General features: G+C 47.9%; 1 long non-coding RNA gene across 1 annotated transcript; it reads left to right on the top strand.

Moving 5' to 3' along the window:
* Positions 1-851: 851 nt before the first annotated feature.
* On the top strand, positions 852-18,423 carry LOC128337717 (uncharacterized). Its single transcript, XR_008312409.1, has 3 exons — positions 852-1,350; positions 4,898-5,028; positions 16,092-18,423. It is a non-coding gene; the product is annotated as an uncharacterized LOC128337717 (long non-coding RNA).
* Positions 18,424-18,633: the final 210 nt, after the last annotated feature.

The following is an 18,633-nucleotide window of genomic DNA, read 5'->3' as shown; positions in this document are numbered from 1 at the left end:
AAGATCATAACATTTCAGGCTTTTCATAGCAGTTTGTATATATATTTAGCCACAGTTATTTACATTGTGGTTTTATTTGCACCAAGGCCCTGCCCCTTTTTAGTATTCTTGACCCACAGGAAAGTCATCTTCGTCTGAGGATAAAAGGCACCTAAGCCACAAGCACTAGAGGGCAGCATATGCACAGAAGTCCACACCAGGATTAATTTTGCTGCATTTCTCAAGGGTTGGTCAGAATGCTAACAAATTTTCTTTTAAGGTACCTCTTTAAGGCATGCAGAGATAGTAGAAATGATACATTTTGGGGTAGCAGTGCAATGTTGCTAGCTAAATGAATTTAATTAATGTCCAGGGCTCAACAAGTAATAAAAGCAAATTCCCAACTGTCTCTAATGATATCTCTTGATCCAGTGCTGCCAATTTGCACATGATGCATTGCACACTGACATAGCTGCATTACTATACGTTGCTCTACTGACACTTCTGCTTCTAAGCAAAGCATGCTTAGCAATGTGATTCACACGGGCTTCCATTTCAACCACTCCATTTTTATACACAAAACAGAAGAGGATACAGCAGTGGCCTCTGAAACCTTATCAAAGCCTCCTAAGTTCAAGAAGATCGTGTTTCCTAGAATGTCTATGCTGGCGAGGGCCAAAGTCTCTTTTTAAGTCCATCCGGCTGGCAGGGCAATCCACAAATTATCTCGTGCAATCCTGGGCATAGTTGCCCACAAGTAAAGTTTAAGATTCAAGCCCAAAAGTGCTCATGTAATAGTACATAATGATTTGTGTAGGCTAGCCAAACTACATGAAGCAAGGGAAGGGTGGGGGGTGGGGGAACCTAGCCAATCAGATGAAGGCGATTGGAAAATTCCTCCTGCATCCAAATATGGCCACCAGTTAAGACTCAAGAGTGATCCAGACCAATCCATCAAGCTTTCCTAAGGCAATATTTGGGACAACATTTGTAATGATTTTATTTCAATATCGGTCAATCAATCAATGTTTATTACAGTCTATGACTGTTTATTACAGTCTATAGTGATTTCAGTGTATTTTTGGGTAGGTTTTATAGTGAAACTATTTGGCTAACGATGCTCACTCTCACACTTTTCTGTCCTTCCCACCTTTCAAGTCACTGAACATTAACAGAACAAACACAATGAAAAACAAACAAGAGGATACCTGATTGCCCTTCCTGACACAGCCAGGCAACAAAACAATGTGACTGCAATTGACTAGAGATAGGGTGTTGGCATCCTGGCTCCTGGTCTAATGTATAGACTAGGCTCAGAGGGGAAGAATCTGGAAGGACAACCCACACCGATTCAAGGAAGCCTGAACTGACGTAAGGACCTGGTGGGCCACTGTGTGAAACAGGATGGTGGACTAGATGGGCCTTGGGCCTGATCCAGCAGGGCTGTTCTTATGACCTAGTCAGGCTGATAATGAAAGTTGTCATAGCCACAGGTGACTATGCCAGGAATGAAACCTAGAGTTCAGGGGTACTTCTGGTTTGTGGGCTGGAGCTGAGGATCTGAGATGGAGCCCAGGAGCTTTTCCAAACAGCAAGTCAGCAACAACAACAAATATGTATATACTGCTTTTCAACAAAGGTTTCCAAAGTGGTTTACATAGAGAAATGATAAATAAAATGGATCCCTGTCCCCAAAGGGTTCACAATCTAAAAAGAAACGTAAGCTAGATGCCAGCAACCCTCACTGGAGATACTATGCTGGGGGTGGATAGGGCCAGTTGCTCTCCCCCTGCTAAGTAAAGGTCATCACCATGTTAAAAAGGTGCCTCTTTGCCCAGTTAGCAGGGGTAAACACAGAGTGAATGCAGCTTCGCTACACTAAGGTGCGGGTTGAGGGGAGTTCTTATGAGGGAACCATTTACAGCCATGTCAGAATGGTGCTAGAAGGTGCTGTTCATATAGCCAATGGCATTATTCGGCTTTGCTCCTGACCCTTTGCAGTTGATGATCATTATGTGCATCCTAAAAAAAAAAAAAAGCACTTCGATGCAGTGCTCAACATGGCTTAATTTTAAGCACTTCCTGTTGCAATAAAGCTGCCCATCTGGAAAAGCTCCAGTAGAGCTGCTCTTGTGGTGATGAGCATTAGTTGTACCCTTTGTTAAGCAGAGTCTGCCCTGGTTTGCATTTGGATGGGTGACTACATTTGAGTGCTGTCGGCTGTACGATATTCCCCTTAGGGATGAGGCCCATCGCTCAGTGGTAGAGCATCTGCTTGCATGCAGAAGGCCCCAGGTTTACTCCCTGGCATCTTCAGGTAGGGTTGGGGATTCAGGTAGGCTGCCTGAATCCTTGGAGAGCCACTGCCAGTCAGTGTAGACAGTACTGAGCTAGATGGATCCATGGTCTGACTCGGTATGCAGCTTCCTATGTTCCTAACTGAGAGGGCAATGTGGAGACAGGTTCTGCCCTGTTAACCAGGCCAGGCCAGGCTCCTATTCCATTTGCAAGCGGAGTAACATGAGGTGTATAACCTTAGAGCTGAAATACAGAACGTTGAGCTTCTTTCACATCAAACAGCATGCATTTTGCATTGTTAGATATACAGAATCTAAAATACAATGCAGGAAGGAAGAGCTGAAAGAGATGTTGCCTTATTTTATTACTTTCTTACCACATCTATTTGCCCCAGCGTTCTCTTTGCTTACCAGCTGAGAGGTTAGCTGCTGGAAAGCACAACTTTAGGAAACAAGTGGACAGTGTCCAGAGGTTGAAAGGCATCACTCACAGAGCAGCCTGGAGGCCCTTCTGCCACTTGGTCTGGTATGCAACGGACCCCTAAAACCAGCACTCGAAAATGGGATTCTCTCCAAACAGAGGGCCCTTCTTTGGCATAAGAGAATCAGACCTCAACTGACGGCTCTGGAATCCTTAAGTCTTCGTCTAATCACTTACTGGGCAAAACTGAGCTACATTAACATGCCTTTGAAAACGTGTATGCATGAACAGGGGAGACAGGGTCGTGTTTTATTGAGTCAAGAACAGCATTGTGAAGAGAAAGGTTACTCTCAGCACCCAGAAAGTCAGTTCCGACGATATACCAACAGCCAGCTTGACTTTTCTCTTTCCGTGGGAGAAAAGCTCCCAGTTTGCAGTGCTGATGTTACACATCATGCAAGTAGTCCTCTCAGAAAAGCAAGAAAACTGTCACAAAAACAATCTTGGGTCATCCTCTACAAAAGACTGTTCATGGTGGACAAAAGAAAGTATTTCTTCACACAATGCATATTGTGCCTTCCTGGCTCATACCCTTAGGAACATAGGAAGCTGTCTTCTACTGAGTCAGACCCTTGGTTCATCTAGTTCAGTCTTGTCTACACAGACTGGCAGCAGCTTCTCCAAGGTTGCAGGCAGGAGTCTCTCTCAGCCCTATCTGAAGATGCCAGGGAGGGAACTTGGAACCTTCTGCCTGCATAATGCAGGTGCTCTTCCCAGAGTGGCCCCATCCCCTAAGGGGGGAATATCTTACAGTGCTCACACATGTTGTCTCCCATTCAAATGCAAACCAGGACAGACCCTGCTTAGCAAAGGGACCATTCATGCTTGCTACTACAAGGCCAGCTATCCTCCCTTGTAGCAAATTGGAAACCAACATGAGAGTATACACTCACCGCTGCCTTCCTTTATTGGTCATTTCCAAAACTGATAAATGTTGGAACCTGTCAGGAAGTTTTGACCTCTGCTCTAAAAGCGAGAGGAGAGCTCGTCTGGAGAGGAGAGCTGGTCTTGTGGTAGCAAGCATGACTTGTCCCCATAGCTAAGCAGGGTCCACCCTGGTTGCATATCAATGGGAGACTTGATGTGTGAGCACTGCAAGAGATTCCCCTCAGGGGATGGAGCCACTCTGGGAAGAGCAGAAGGTTCCAAGTTCCGTCCCTGGCGACACCTCCAAGATAGGGCTGGGAGAGATTCCTGCTTGCAACCTTGGAGAAGCCACTGCCAATCTGGGTAGACAATACTGAGCTAGATGGGCCTATGATCTGACTCAGTATATGGCAGCTTCCTATGTTCCTAAAAACTATCCCAAATCCCAGATACGTCCTAGCAGATGTCGTTACTCAGTAGCACATGATTGGGATCTAAGTCTTGGTAAACTCTCCTGGAAGGAGAGTTTGAAGCAAGCATGAATTGTCTACTTTGCTAAGCAGGGCCCACCCTGACTTGCATTTATATGGGAGACTATGTGTGTGAGCTCTGTAAGATATTCCCCTGAGGGGATGGGGCCACTCTGGGAAGAGCACCTGCCTGCTTGCCTGCAGAAGGTTCCAAGTTCCTTCCCTCTTTGGCACCATCTCCAAGATGGGGCTGAGAGAGACTTCTGCCTGCAACCTTGGAGAAGCCGCTGCCAGTCTGTGTAGACAATACTAAGCTAGATGGACCAAGGGACTGACTCAGTATATGTCAGTTCCCTATGTTCCTAAACCTCACGTATAACTGAAACTATTACACACCAGTCTCTTTGTTGGTGCTACCAATGAAAATATCAGTTTGGGCTGCAAAAATGCCTGGAATGTTTCCTGTTCACTTTGCCGAAGTGGAAGGGAGTTAGAGGTAGGTGTGTGTGCATATGGCTACTTTACCAATAACACGGGGCACACAAAAAAATAAAACAAGTTCCCCATGGTTGTGTTTTGTTTTGTTTTTTAATGTAGTGCAGAAGGGCCACTTCCGATGACCCATGTTTCCGTAAAACCAAGCCATTTTTATTGGATAAGAGGGACCAATCTCATTTCCCATTTGTCTTGCAGACAGCACCTGTGAGAGCCGACTCAGGGTTAAAATTAGACTTTGCACTAATACCTGCTCCTTGGCCGCTGAGTTGTACCATATGTACTCTGCCTTTTTCTAATTGTGCCAGGCCGTGTATGTGTGGGTGAGAGAGGCAACAGCTGACAACCATCAGGGCTAATCCAGATTGATCCAGCCCAGCTCTCGTTATCCAACTGACCTTCACAAGAAGCTGCTTGCCTATGGCGATGCTACCATCAGGTACCGCAACTCTTTATCTTTCTAATTCCGAGGTGCCTGTCAGCCTCTGTGGTTGCATGTAAAATTCACTTCCACTCACTTGAAAATTCATGCAGGCTCGAACGGAGTGGCTGATCTTGATATAACCGCAGCCTCAGTATAACCCACGAAAACCCTGTTTTCCCAGCTTTTCTTTATCTCCGCGTTATTCAAGTTGTAGGGAAGACCAGCTCATCCTCTGACCTGCCGTTCTACATCCTGCTTCCGGTAGCTGATTCTGGTGCCCTGTTAGTGGCTCAGCTCCTGCACATGAGCATATAGTGAGCTATAGATAGCCAAGACAGAGCCGTGCTTGAGTACCCGTAGGATCAGGGCCTGGCATTGCTGGGAAGAGGAGAGCTGGTCTTGTTGTAGTGAGCGCATGATTTGTCCCTTTTGCTAAGCAAAGTCTGCCTTGGTTTACATTTGGATGGGAGAGTACATGTGAGTGCTGTGAGATATGAGGTCATGAAGGTCCTAAATTCACTCCCTGGCATCTCCAAATAGAGCTGGGAGGGACTCCAGCCTATAACGCTGGAAAGCTGCTGCCAGTCAGTGTGGACAATACTGAGCTAGAGAGACTAGTGTCTGACTCTGTATAAGGCAGTTTCTTATGTCCCTATGTCCATGTCCCTTTGAAGCTGCTGAAAGTAACTGTCCAAGCTCAAGGCAGAAATCAAGGCTGTCCAAAATCTGTCCATAGTTAATGCATCTCGTACAGACCGCAGAGGCAAGCTGGAAGGTAGTGAGCCAGATAAACACAAGGTCTAAAATAATGTACACTGCTTGCCCCCATTGACCGAGGACAGTCCCAAATTGCAGTAAACCATTCCCTATTTTCTTGCTGCTTTGCCTTTGGGGGGGATTTGGGGGTGTCTTTTTCAAAATGCCATGAGCACTGTGGCTTCCTCCCTGTCCCACAACCCCACTGTGTAACCACCTATCCAGATAATAACTTATCTAGATAAGCACTTATTAATAAGTGTTGCCGAACCAGAATGTGGCTGGCGTTTCAGAGGTTCTGTACGATCAGATCCAAAATATGAGAGTAAAACCTATTAAACATTTTCAAGTTTTAGAATAGGAGACTGTTATTGTCAGTTTGCTAAATACCTGCTCCAGAAGCCGGAGGGAGGGATGGATAGATAGATAGATAGATAGATCCCACTCTTTCTCCAAGGTTGGGGAGTGGGGATGCACAGTTTACCCCTGCTAACTGAGCCAAGAGGCACCTTTTGAAAATGGCGATTCTCTTTATTGAGCAGGGGGAGAGCAACTGGCCCTATCCGTCCCCAACACAGCATCCCTCCAGTGGCTGCTGCTGGTGTCTACCTTGTGTTTCTTTTTGGATTGTGAGCCCTTTGGGGACAGGGAAGCATCTTTACGCATCTTTATTTATTTATTATGATTATTTGTATGTAAACTGCTTTTGAGAAACTTTGTTGAAAAGCAGTGTATAAACATCCGTCGTCGTATAAGTGCTGTACACGTACAACAACCCTGGGAGGTAGGTTAGGCTGGGAGATACGTGACTGGCCCAGAGTCACCCCGTGAGTTTCATGGCTGAGTGTGGGGTTGAACTTGGGTCTCCCTGGTCCTAGTCCAATGCTCTAACCACCACACCAAGCATTAACAGCGTTGTGGTTCGCTCTTGAGTTGACCAGCGCACTGCTCTTGAGTGGTCGTCCAGTAATACCTGGAGGGCTGTTGTTGTGCAGCCAGCTGCAGCTCTGCTCTGTACAGACCAGGCGGTTCCTGGTGAAGGTTCAGGCTGTTTCTGACACGCTACTCAAAGTATGGGGAAGGAACAGAGGCACACCTGCTGCGGCATGCTACTATTTTGGAATCCTACTGTTTTCCAAAACGCCTATAGGAAGCCAATGAATTATGACTGTTCTTTCTTAAAACTTCAGCTGGTGCATGGAGACAGCCATGCCTCCGAGCTGTGGCTCTAAGGGCATCATATTTCATGCTAATCATCCCAGCATCTGCACTGGCTTCTGCTTGCCACCTAAGCCAGTACACTGTGGTTGAGGATGATGGGAGTTGTAGTCCAACAACATCTGGGGACCCATGTTTGAGAAATGCCTCCCCCCAATTCCAAGCAGCATTCACCCTTTGTACCCTGACCATCTCTCCATGTCCTATTGCCTTCTCGAACGCCAGTCTAGAGCTGCTAGACTCTTTGTTGAACTACAACTCCCATCCTCCCCAGCTACAATGAATTGTGGCTGGGGATGCTGGGAGTTGTAGTCCGAAAACAACTGGAGGGCTACGTTTGCCCACCCGCGGCCTAGAATGCTCTCTGAAGTTCACCATCTGCCCTCTTGGTTACAGAGACGGATTTGAAACCCTACTATGGTGGCTTGCGGCACTGGGCAGGGAGGAGAGCAGGTCTCATGGTAGCAAGCAGGAATTGTCCCCTTTGCTAAGCAGAGTCTGCCCCGTGACATATGTGAGCACTGTGAGATCCCTTAGTGGATGGGGCCGCCTTGGGAAGAGCAGAAAGTTCCAAGTTCCCTCCCTGGCTGCATCTCCAAGACAGGGCTGAGAGAGATTCCTGCCCAAAACCTTGGAGAAGCTGCTGCCAGTCTGTGTAGACAATACTGAGCTAGATGGACCAAGGGGCTGACTCAGTATACGGCAGCTTCCTATGTTCCTCTGGCTTTGGAGTGCTGCAAGCTTTCTCATAAGGCATGCCCATGTGTGCTCTTTCGTCCTCAGATTCCAAGTTAAGCAGATCTCTGATAGGCTCTTTATTTCTGGCCACACTGACAATAGAGAATAATGAGTGAGCCTTTTTTTAGACTCGCCATTAGAATGCACGGTTGAAGAATTATTAGAGTTGCATTTGTTTGGTGGTGGTGGTAGGCTGTTTTGTGTCTTTGCTAAGAGTGGGCCTTGATTCTCCCTGAAAACAAAGAGAACTATCTTTTTACAGAGAAAATTGAGCCAGGCTTGTTTATAGATATCCATCCCCATTCCTCCTTGGTGCCCAGTTCCGCAATGAGGCTCTAGAACAGATCTCCTCATATCAGAGCGAGACCAGGGCATCGGCAGGATTGTCAATTATGGAGTGTTTCTATCTACAGAGCAATATGGTGAGGTGCTGTGGGTTGAAGGCCAAAGAGGTTGTAGGCCTGATTGAGGAAGTTGCTGTTTTTTTCGGGTTGTTATTTGCTGCCAGACTGCTCCCCCTTGCTGTTTACGTTTCAAAGGCGACTTACCTGAGTGGAGGCATTTTGCTGCTGTTGAGCAGCTAGCCTGGAAAACGCCTTGCAGATGCTGGCCTACAGTTCCCATAATCCTTGGTTATTGGCCACTGTGGCTGGGGATTATGGAAGCTGTCATCCAAAACCAGCTGGGGGGCTAAAGTTGAGCAGGCCTGGATTAGAGGTACCTGCCGAGGGGGGTGGAGAGTCGATGGAAACACTCCGTAATTTTTGTCAACTCCTCCTTTTTAACATTCTCCCATATTATATTCCAGCCAGGAGCGATCTTGCATGCTCTGCGCAGGTACCTCATAAGCTTCGCTTCCTTTCTGGAAGAGGTCATCCTGGTGGCAGACGAGCTTCGAGGCTCTGAGCAACCCGTTGGGGGTTTGTGCCCCATGATGGGCCAGCCCCATCGATGCCCCTGGCTCAGCAGATGCGTGCTGTTGTAAGGTCCTTAGCAAGACACTCTCGGAAATTGACTTAGTAGCTAAAAGCCAGAAGACACAGACATCACGAAGATGACTAGAGAATAAACGACGTGCAGCTAATACATTTAGCAAGTGATAAGACACCAGTGGAGAACGCTTTCAAAGAGTACGTGTTCTCTGGCTGGGGAAACGGCTGCATATTTATAGCTGGGGCCCCCTCTGGTTTAGACTGGGTTCTATTCATGTGCTGGACTCTCCTGAGTATATGGAGGGCTGTAATGATATTAGCAAATGAGAACAAGCTTTTGTCTGTCCTCTTTTTTTCTTTTTTTTAAACAAGAATAAAAAGGAGTGGTAAATCTTGTTCCTGGGGGAGTCAGCGGCGGTGGGGAAACACAGCACTCGACTGTAGCGGCTACACAAAGCGGAAAGTGCCCTAATTAAATTTATGAAAGGGAACACAAGGGCAAACTGTCTATTTAACACCGCCGAATCTTACAGCTCAGAAAGGCAACAGCCGGCCATGTAACTGCTGGCTACTGAAGTCACAGTCTGGTTTGCCGGCAGGAGGCTGGGTTGAAGGGGCAACAGACATTGTAGAATGAACAAAAGAGCTGGCCTTGTGGTAAAGGTAAAGTGTGCCGTCGAGTCGGTGTCGACTCCTGGCGCCCACAGAGCCCCGCGGTTGTCTTTGGTAGAATACAGGAGGGGCTGGCCATTGCCATCTCCCGCACAGTATGAGACGATCCCTTTCAGCACCTTCCTATATCGCTACTGCCCGATATAGGTGCTTCCCATAGTCTGGGAAACATACCAGCGGGGATTCGAACCGGCAACCCCTGGCTTGCTAGACAAGGCATTTCCCACTGCACCATTAGGTGGCTTCCAATAGCCCGCATGAATTGTCCCCTTTGCTAAGCAGGGTTTGCATTTCGATGGGTGACATGTGTGAGCACTGTAAGATATTCCCCTGAGGGGATGGGGCCGTTCCAAGCATTTTTCTTGAAACATGAGTGTACACGTCTTCTTCTTTTCCCCCCCCTTTAGAGGGGGTGATCATTTCGAAAAATGATAAATGCTGGAACCTGTCAGGCAGCGTTGACCTCTGCTCTGAAAAAAACTATCCCGGATGTGTTCTAGCAGATTGCCGTTACTCAGTAGTACATGATTGGGATCTAAGCCTTGGTAAACTCTCCTGGGAGGAGAGCTGGTCTTGTAGCTAGCATGAATTGTCTGCTTTGCTAAGCAGGGCCCACCCTGGTTTGCATATGTATGGAAGACTAGGTGTGTGAGTACTGTAAGATAGTCCCCTGAGGGGACGGGGCCACTCTGGGAAGAGCATCAAGGTTCCACCTTCTTTTCCTGACATCCCTTGATATGCAGTACCTTATTAGCTTTGATGCCATATGCATCCAACAAGCCAGGCCTTGCAAGAAACAGGGTCTTCACCTGTGGTTACCCCGAGGCTGTACAATGAAACCTTCATTGAAAAGGTTTCTGCTGCTTTCACCTCTCGCAACATCCACCTCCTCCCACCCACTCCAGCAGGCATTTGATTACCGCTCTTTAATTCCTCGATGGATTGCATCGTTTTAATCCTTTTCAACAGTCTTCGGGTTGATACTGGCGTTGTCATCTGTTCGGATGGAAACCGCTTGGAGCGCAGCAAAAAACCTAAAAACAAACGGGGCGGGGTGTGTGTGTGTGTTGCGCTAAATGTTTTAAATATGTGCTTAAGTCAATAAAGGAGGGAGTTTATTATGGTACCGTTTAGGAACAGGAGGCGGAAGGAGCAGGGAAGTGGTCATGAGTGAAGGGACAATGGAGATGCATACCAGAGATACAGCATGTGATGGTGCTGACACATACTTTATGAAGGCCTTGCCGAACGCAACATACACTGTGAGGGCTTGAGGGCTCTGTGAGCCTGAGGAAGGATGCCACATCCCCCCCCGCCCCGCTTGCTACCCTCCTCCTCCTCCTTTCCCTCCTCCCCCGCCCCCACTTTTAAAGCACAAACTCATGCATCTTGCTGCCTCACTGGTGTCCCGGTGATCTGCTCTCTGTGGCAACCACCTCATAGGAACATAGAAAGCAGCCATATACTGAGTCAGACCATTGGTCTATCTAGCTTAGTATTGTCTTCACAGACTGGCAGCGGCTTCTCCAAGGTTGCAGGCAGGAGTCTCTCTCAGCCCTATCTTGGAGATGCTGCCAGGGAGGGAACTGGGAACCTTCTGCTCTTCCCAGAGCGGCTCCATCCCCGAAGGGGGGAATCTCTTACAGTGCTCACACTTCTAGTCTCCCATTCCTATGCAACCAGGGTGGACCCTGCTTGGCTAATGGGAGAAGTCATGCTTGCTACCACAAGACCAGCTCTCCTCTCCTAATCATCCGGGTTTCTGGTCCGCACCCATGTTACAATGTCGTCTAAGGATGGAGGATATTGTCGACCAAAGATCAAAATGTTATCTTCCTCGAGATAATATTTCTGAGTCGACCTTGCTTTTCAGAGAGACCGCCTTTGATGAATTGGCTTTAATAGGTAGCCTTGATTTGTTCCAGACAGCCCTGTCATAGGAACATAGGAAGCTGCCATATACTGAGTCAGACCATGGTCTATCTAGCTCAGTATTGTCTACACAGACTGGCAGCGGCTTCTCCAAGGACCTCAGATGCTCTTCCCAGAGCAGCTCCATCCCCTGAGGGGAATATCTTCCAGTGCTCACACTACTAGTCTCCCAATCATAGGCAACCAGGGCAGACCCTGCTTAGCTAAGGGGACCAGTCATGCTTGCTGCCACCAGACCAGCTCTCCTCTCAACCTCACCTTGCCTCATGGAAGGACTGACCTTGGAAACCTCAATATTGTATACCTCAGTATTGTCTACCCTGACTGGCAGCGGCTCTCCAAGGTTTCAGGCAGGGGTCTCTTCCAGCCTTAACTGGAGATGCTGCCAGCAAGTGAACCTGAGGCCTTCTGCTCTTCCGCTGAGCTATGGCCTCATCCCCTGTGGGCAGCATCTTACCGTGTTCATGCGAAGTCTCCCTTCTCGATGCAACCCAGGGCAGGCCCTGCTTAGCAAAGGGGGCAATTCACGTAGGCTCCCCCAAGACCAGCTCGCCTCCCCTGAGGAGGAGCAACTGGTGCCCCTCAGTAGTCTGGCTTTGACCTGGGGCCACAAGTTGGGAAGTTGGAGAATGCGAAGGCCCACAGCATGGAGGGACCGAGAAGAAAATTGTAGGAAGAAATTAATTAGGGGGCAGAAAGGAAGCTTCCATCGTAGCAGTGCTAAGCTGGAGACAAACGCCATTGCAATGGATAGGGCTTGCTCTGAAGTAAACAGATTTGCGATTAGGCGGCCTCTCGGGTGCAGAGCCCGCCCTTTGCTTGATACAGGCAATCTGGAGAGAAGCTCAAATTACCATATTCATAATCCCTGTATGAAATAATCACATGTATTATCCTTCAAAGCTTCTTCATCCACTAACCCATTGACCTAGTTGTCAGCGAACTGGATTCCCGCCCCCGCCCCCCCCCCAAGATCCCCCTTCCTTTCCCCTCAACTCTCCACGGCTTCGTTTGTTTTGCATCACTGATTCCTCTGAACAATATCGTGACCTCCTTTCATCCCCCCCCCCTTTTTTTTTTTTTGCAAAATGTCATCTTTGTGTGTATTTTGAGATTTCCTGGAATCGGCTTCCTCTTTCAGACTCAGACAGCGGCTGTTCTTTACACATCTTGCTTGCTGCTGCTGAGGACGGTTTTTACACAGGCAAAGGCCAATCTAGCACGCCAGATAATGTTTCCCAGATTTTTCCCTAGCAGGCAGGTTCTGTCTTACCTGCACCCTGGGTGAGAACCTATCCTGCCTGGCCATAGTTAAGTCAGGCTTGAACATCACTGGCCAATTCACCAGGGAGAGGGATTTGCAGTGCCACCTAATGGCACAGTGGGGAAATGACTGGACTAGTAAGCCAGAGGTTGCTGGTTCGAATCCCTGCTGGTATGTTTCCCAGAATATGGGAAACTCCTATATCAGGCAGCAGCGATATAGGAAGATGCTGAAAGGCATCATGTCATACCTAACTTGGCAAAGAGGCACCTTTTAACATGGTGATTCTCTTTATTTATCGGGGGAGAGTAACTGGCCCTATCCACCCCCAGCACAGGACCTCTAGTGACTGTTGCTGGTGTCTATCTTATGTTTCTTTTTAGATTGTGAGCCCTTTGGGGACAGGGAGCCATCTTATTTATTTGTTATTTCTCTGTGTAATGGCCCTGAGCCATTTTTGGAAGGGTGGAATAGAAATCCAATCCAGTCAATCAATCATACTGCACAGAAGATGGCAATAGTCAACCCCTCCTGTATTCTACCAAAGACAACCAGAGGAGTCAACACCAATTTGATGGCACACTTTACCTTTACTGGGAACATATCTACAGTTGACAGAATGAAAGAGCCCAGGGTTCCCCCTTTCATGTACACTGACATTTGACAACCCATTTCCAGGGCCAACCAGGGAAATCATAGGAATACAGGAAGCTACCTAATACTGAGTCAGGCTTTGGTCCATCTAGCTCAGGATTGTCTACACTGACTTGCAGCAGCACCATACCTTAAGAAGGACGTGGCAGAACTAGAAAAGGTGCAGAAGAGGACAACCTAGATGATCAGGGGCCTGGAGCACCTTCCTTAGGAGGCAAGGCTACAACACCTGGGGCTTTTTAGCTTAGAAAAACGATGACTGAGGGGAGATTTGATAGAGGTCTAAAATCATGCATGATGGGGAGAAAGTTGATAGAAATTTTTCTCCCTCTCGCATGACACTAGAACTAGGGGTCATCCCAAGAAACTGACTGCCAAGAAAGGAAGGACTTTTTCACACAACGCATCATCAACATGTGGAATTCTCTACCACAAGATGTGGTGACAGCCAACAACCTGGATGGCTTTAAGAGGGGGTTGGATAAATTCATGGAGGCGAGGTCTATCAACGGCTACTAATCTATAGGCCACCTCCACCCTCAGAGGCAAGATGCCTCTCAATCCCAGTTGCAGGCGAGTAAGAGCAGGAGAGAGGGCGTGCCCTAACCTCTTGCTTGTGGGCTTCCCAGTGGCACCTGGTGGGCCGCTGTGTGAAACAGGATGCTGGACTAGCTGGGCCTTGGGCCTGATCCAGCAGGGCTCTCCCAGCCCTTCCTGGAAGCTTTTCACATCGGGCTTTTGAAGCCCTTTAACTCGCATCTCCTCTAGAATGGAGTGGGTGTGTTTGGCCAGATTTACACTGAAGTCCCTGCGAGTTATCAGGAAGCAGTTCACACACAATTCGGTTTTTTCACTGTGCATTAGAGTGTAACCTGATTTATAGCTGGGTGGAAAAAATCCACTATTTGTGTTGGTTCTGGGGGACAACTTCGAGCTCCCCGTAAACACGCTGTAAGGGAGGCCAGAACCTAAGGGGTATACTCGTGAGTCTAATGGGCCGTAACCCAAAATTTGGCTTTAAAAAAGCCAAATAATCCCGGCCCCATTTGCATGCAAAGCAGATGCTCTACCACTGAGCACAGCCTCATCCCGATATCTTACGGTGCTCACCATGTAGTCACTCTTCCAAATGCAAACCATGGCAGACCCTGCTTAGCAAAGGGGAGCATTCATACTCACTACCGCAAGGCCAGCTGCAAACTGTACCATCCAGCTATTTACACATTATTTCTCTCATGTGTATATCATGAAATACCCTTTCCCCTTGCTTTTGGTTGAGATCCACATGGGTTCCTATCTCCGAATCTTTTGGAGGAGATTGGGAACAGCCCTTTTTATCCAGACTTCTGGCCACTGAATTGTCCTAGCTCTCCTTTTAGTGGTTGTGGCTGTGACTGTTTTATTTTGAGGATGTTTTTATTGAAACGTTGTGCTTGTTTTTAACTTCCTGTTCACTGTCCTGGCATCTTCGGTTGAAGGGCAGTGCAGAAATGTAACTAATAAACAAGCATTGGTATATGCAATATATTATTATTGCTTTGGAACAAAATACTTGTTGTAATATCTTTATATTCATAATTAAAAAAAATACATTTGTATTTAACTTCAGAGGGCATATTGGGTGGGGCAGTTCCTTCATGGGGGCAATGTGGGGGAGGTCTTTTATACTGCACAATTTTCAAATGATGGGAATTATTGGGACTTGGGTGCAGTTTCTTTTTCTTTTTCTTTTCTTCACAAAAGTTTTTGAGATGTACAATGCGCCAATGGTGGTTTGGATCCAGGCCTGAAAGCAAGGACTGAGCAGCAGAGAAAAGCTGTGGAGAACGCCTTTGTCGGCTGTATAACAGGATCAAATGTTTGTCAGAGATAATTTTAGGCCAGGCTAATCCCACCTTGAACTTCATGACCCTCACAGGGCTTACAAAGATAAATTCATGGAACTTGGCTGTGAAAAAGGGCCGGCTTGGTATTTGACTACAACCTTGAAGGGAACCAGAGAACAAACAGGTCACCCCCCAATCTTCTGTCTCTTCCTCCACAGAGAAGTGGGGGGAAACCAAGTCTTGCTTAGTGCCCAGCAGGATGGATCTTTCTTTGTAGTGACTTCTCGGTAGAAACATTCATCTGTCACGCACTCCTCCATCTTTTAGACAGCAAATTAAAATGCTTTTTTCACCGGGGGTGAGCTAGGGTGAGAAAAGTTTGGTAGCTATCATAAGAACTTAAGAAGCTGCTGTCTCCCGAGTCAGACCCTTGGTCCATCCGGCTCAGTATTGTCTTCACAGACTGGCAGCAGCTTCTCCAAGGTTTATTTATTTAACATATTTTTATACCACCCATACGGTTGCAGGCAGGAATCTCTGTCAGCCCTATCTTGGAGATGCTGCCAGGGAGGGAACTTGGGACCTAGATGCTCTTCCCAGAGCGGCTCCATCCCCCAAGGAGGAGAATATCTTGCGGTGCTCACACATCAAGTCTCCCATTCATATGCAACCAGGATGGACCCTGCTTAGCTAAGGGGACAAGGCATGCTTGCTGCCACAAGACCAGCTCTCCCCTAACATTGTTAGGAAGCCGCTTTTAGGGCCTGTTTTCACAGAACGGCGAGATAGGGTTTTTTAAAAAGGACAAAAACCCGAGGGGCAGGATGGCTTCTCCCGTCGGAATGAGTGTGGTCATGTCGCCGTGAGAGCGAGCGCTTTTTAAGGAGATTCAAACCAAGCTGGCCTATTAATTTTATTACGATCCAGAGCAGGGGCGTAGCTAGGGGAGAGGGGGCCCGTGTTCATCCGTCTCTCTGGTGGCCCCCCAGATTGAGGGAGAAAATGAAGAAAATAGGGAGGGCTGGAGCTGGAGGGCCCTCTGGAGCTGGGGGCCCGTGTTCTCTGAACCCTTTCGTTCAATTATAGCTACGCCCCTGATCCAGAGGAAACCAGCGTGGAAGATGCCTCTGCAAAGCCCAAAGTCTCCCGGAGTTTGCCGCGAAGTGCCGAACGTGCAGGTGCCGGCTGAGCTCCGAGGCGGCCACATGGAGAGGCTTGCGGAGCATATTTGAAGCCATCTGGCAGTCTCTAATTACCGACATGACGAAGCTGCCTCTGAGCCCCCTTTTGCTGGAAACAAAGCCGAGCGAGTGGGAGAGAGAGGAGAGGCGAGCCGCAGAAAGCCGCCAGGCTTTCCGTGTATGTTTTTCTGGGGGACTTGTTTTGTATCACTTACGGGATTATTTATGCCACTGAGTAGGAGGGGGTAGGGGAGGGAGCGGAATCGAGGAGACGGGTTCTGGGAGGCTGCGACTCCTGCACCTTCCCCCCCCCCCCCGACACTGGGAAATCGGAGACAAACAAGAGAGGTCTCTTATAAAGCACAGCTTGTGTGTTGTATGTTATCACTCTCAGTTACACGAGAGCAATCCCGGATTCCAGGGGTGTGGGTGGGTGTGCGCACGCATGCGCGCCATATACTGAGCCAGACCCTTGGTCCATCTAGCCAAGTATTGACTGCACTGACTGGCAGCGGTTTCTCCAAGGTTTCAGGTGGGAAACTCTCGCAGCTCTAGCTTGGAGATGCTGCCAGGGAGGGAACTTGGAACCTAGATGCTCTTCCCATCCCCTCAGGGGAATATCTTACAGGGCTGACACATGTAGTCTCCCATCCAAATGCTAACCAGGGCATTATTATTATTATTATTATTATTATTATTACTACTACATTTATATCCCGCTCTTCCTCCAAGGAGCCCAGAGCGGTGTACTACATACTTGAGTTTCTCTTTCACAACAACCCTGTGAAGTAGGTTAGGCCGAGAGAGAAGGGACTGGCCCAGAGTCACCCAGCTAGTCTCATGGCTGAATGGAGATTTGAACTTGGGTCTCCCCAGTCCTAGTCCAACACTCTAACCACTACACCACACTGGCTCTTCTTACCCAAGGGGACAAGTCATGCTTGTGACCACACGGCCAGCTCTCCTCCCCCTGGTGAGTGGTGTGTTTCTAGAAAGGAAGTTTGTGTTCTTCTGGCCTTTTTGTCTGAAAGTTCTACAACCTCATGCCCCGTCTGCGAGAGATGTCCGTGTCCTATTTTGTGATATTTTAAAAGGCATGAATCCTTTATTGTGAGCATAGAGCAAGTCCACACGTGGAGCTAGGGGAGAGCTTGGGCTTGTGTTTGCCCCCTGTGTGTGACATCACATATAGGACTGTGGCCAGTGCCCGGAGGGGCCTCATACGGCCCTCCAGAGCTCATTTCCAAACCGGCTTCATTGTCAGCTGGGTGTTTTCATCATCGGTTTCTCCCCCAGCGAGGAAAGAAGAAAACACCCAGCCAACAAGTTCTGGATACTGTCATATGTCAGTTCTGGATGGGGTCACACTTCCCCAGAAGGAACAGGTATGCAATCTGGGGGTGCTTCTGGACACAAACCTCTCCCTGGTGTCCCAGGTTGAGGCAGTGGCCAGAGGTGACTTTTATCAGCTTCGGCTGATATACCAGCTGCGTCCGTGTCTTGAGATAAATGACCTCAGAACAGTAGTACATCTGCTGGTCACCTCCAGACTTGACTACTGCAATGCGCTCTTTGTGGGACTGCCTTTGTACATACTCCCGAAACTGCAGTTGGTCCACAATGCCGTAGCCAGGTTGGTCTCTGGGTCATCTCGGAGAGACCATATCACTCCTACCTTGAAAGATCTACACTGGTTGCCAATAGGTTTCCGGGCAAAATACAAGGTCTTGGTTATAACCTATAAAGCCCTAAACAGTTTGAACCCTGGCTGTTTAAGAGAATGTCTTCTTTGCTATGAACCCCACCACCCATCAGGAGGGGTTTGTCTGCAGTTCCTACCAGCTCGTCTGCTGGCTACCTGGGGCCGGGCCTTCTCCGTTGCTGCCCCAAGACTTTGGAATGTGCCCCCTGCTGAATGAAGAACTTCCCCATCTACGACAACTTTTTAAAATGCAGTCAAGACATATTTGTTCACCCCGGCTTTTTATTAGAGACTGTTTTGATAGTTTGATCATTTTTAATTAACGTTGTAACGTTTTAACCTTTGTATTTGTTATTTTTATTGTTTTGTTGTCTTTGTTGGCAGAGACTTGCGTTTTGGGCAGTATACACATATGTTAAATACATAAAATAAATAATCCATCCTTTTTAAATAAATAATCCATTTTCTTTTTACTGTGTATATTCTGTGTATATTGATGTTTGATCTAAGATCGTAAATAAACAACTAACTAATCCATCCTTGCCGATATCCGTACTTGAATAATCATCTGTGCTTTAACAGGTCCAAAATCTGCTCGCCGATTTATCAGTGGCACTTCTTGACTGAGCACATCAAAATGTTTGCCACCGGCCGATCTAACCCCTGAATGGTCTAATTCTGCGGCCCCCCCATGTCGAGATCTGTGCCGTATGGCTGTCCCAGCATCAGGGATACGGGGGTCCTC

This window comes from Hemicordylus capensis, chromosome 14 (assembly GCF_027244095.1).
Source record: "Hemicordylus capensis ecotype Gifberg chromosome 14, rHemCap1.1.pri, whole genome shotgun sequence".
Classification (NCBI taxonomy): domain Eukaryota; kingdom Metazoa; phylum Chordata; class Lepidosauria; order Squamata; family Cordylidae; genus Hemicordylus; species Hemicordylus capensis.
This window is presented reverse-complemented; position numbering and strand designations above follow the sequence as displayed.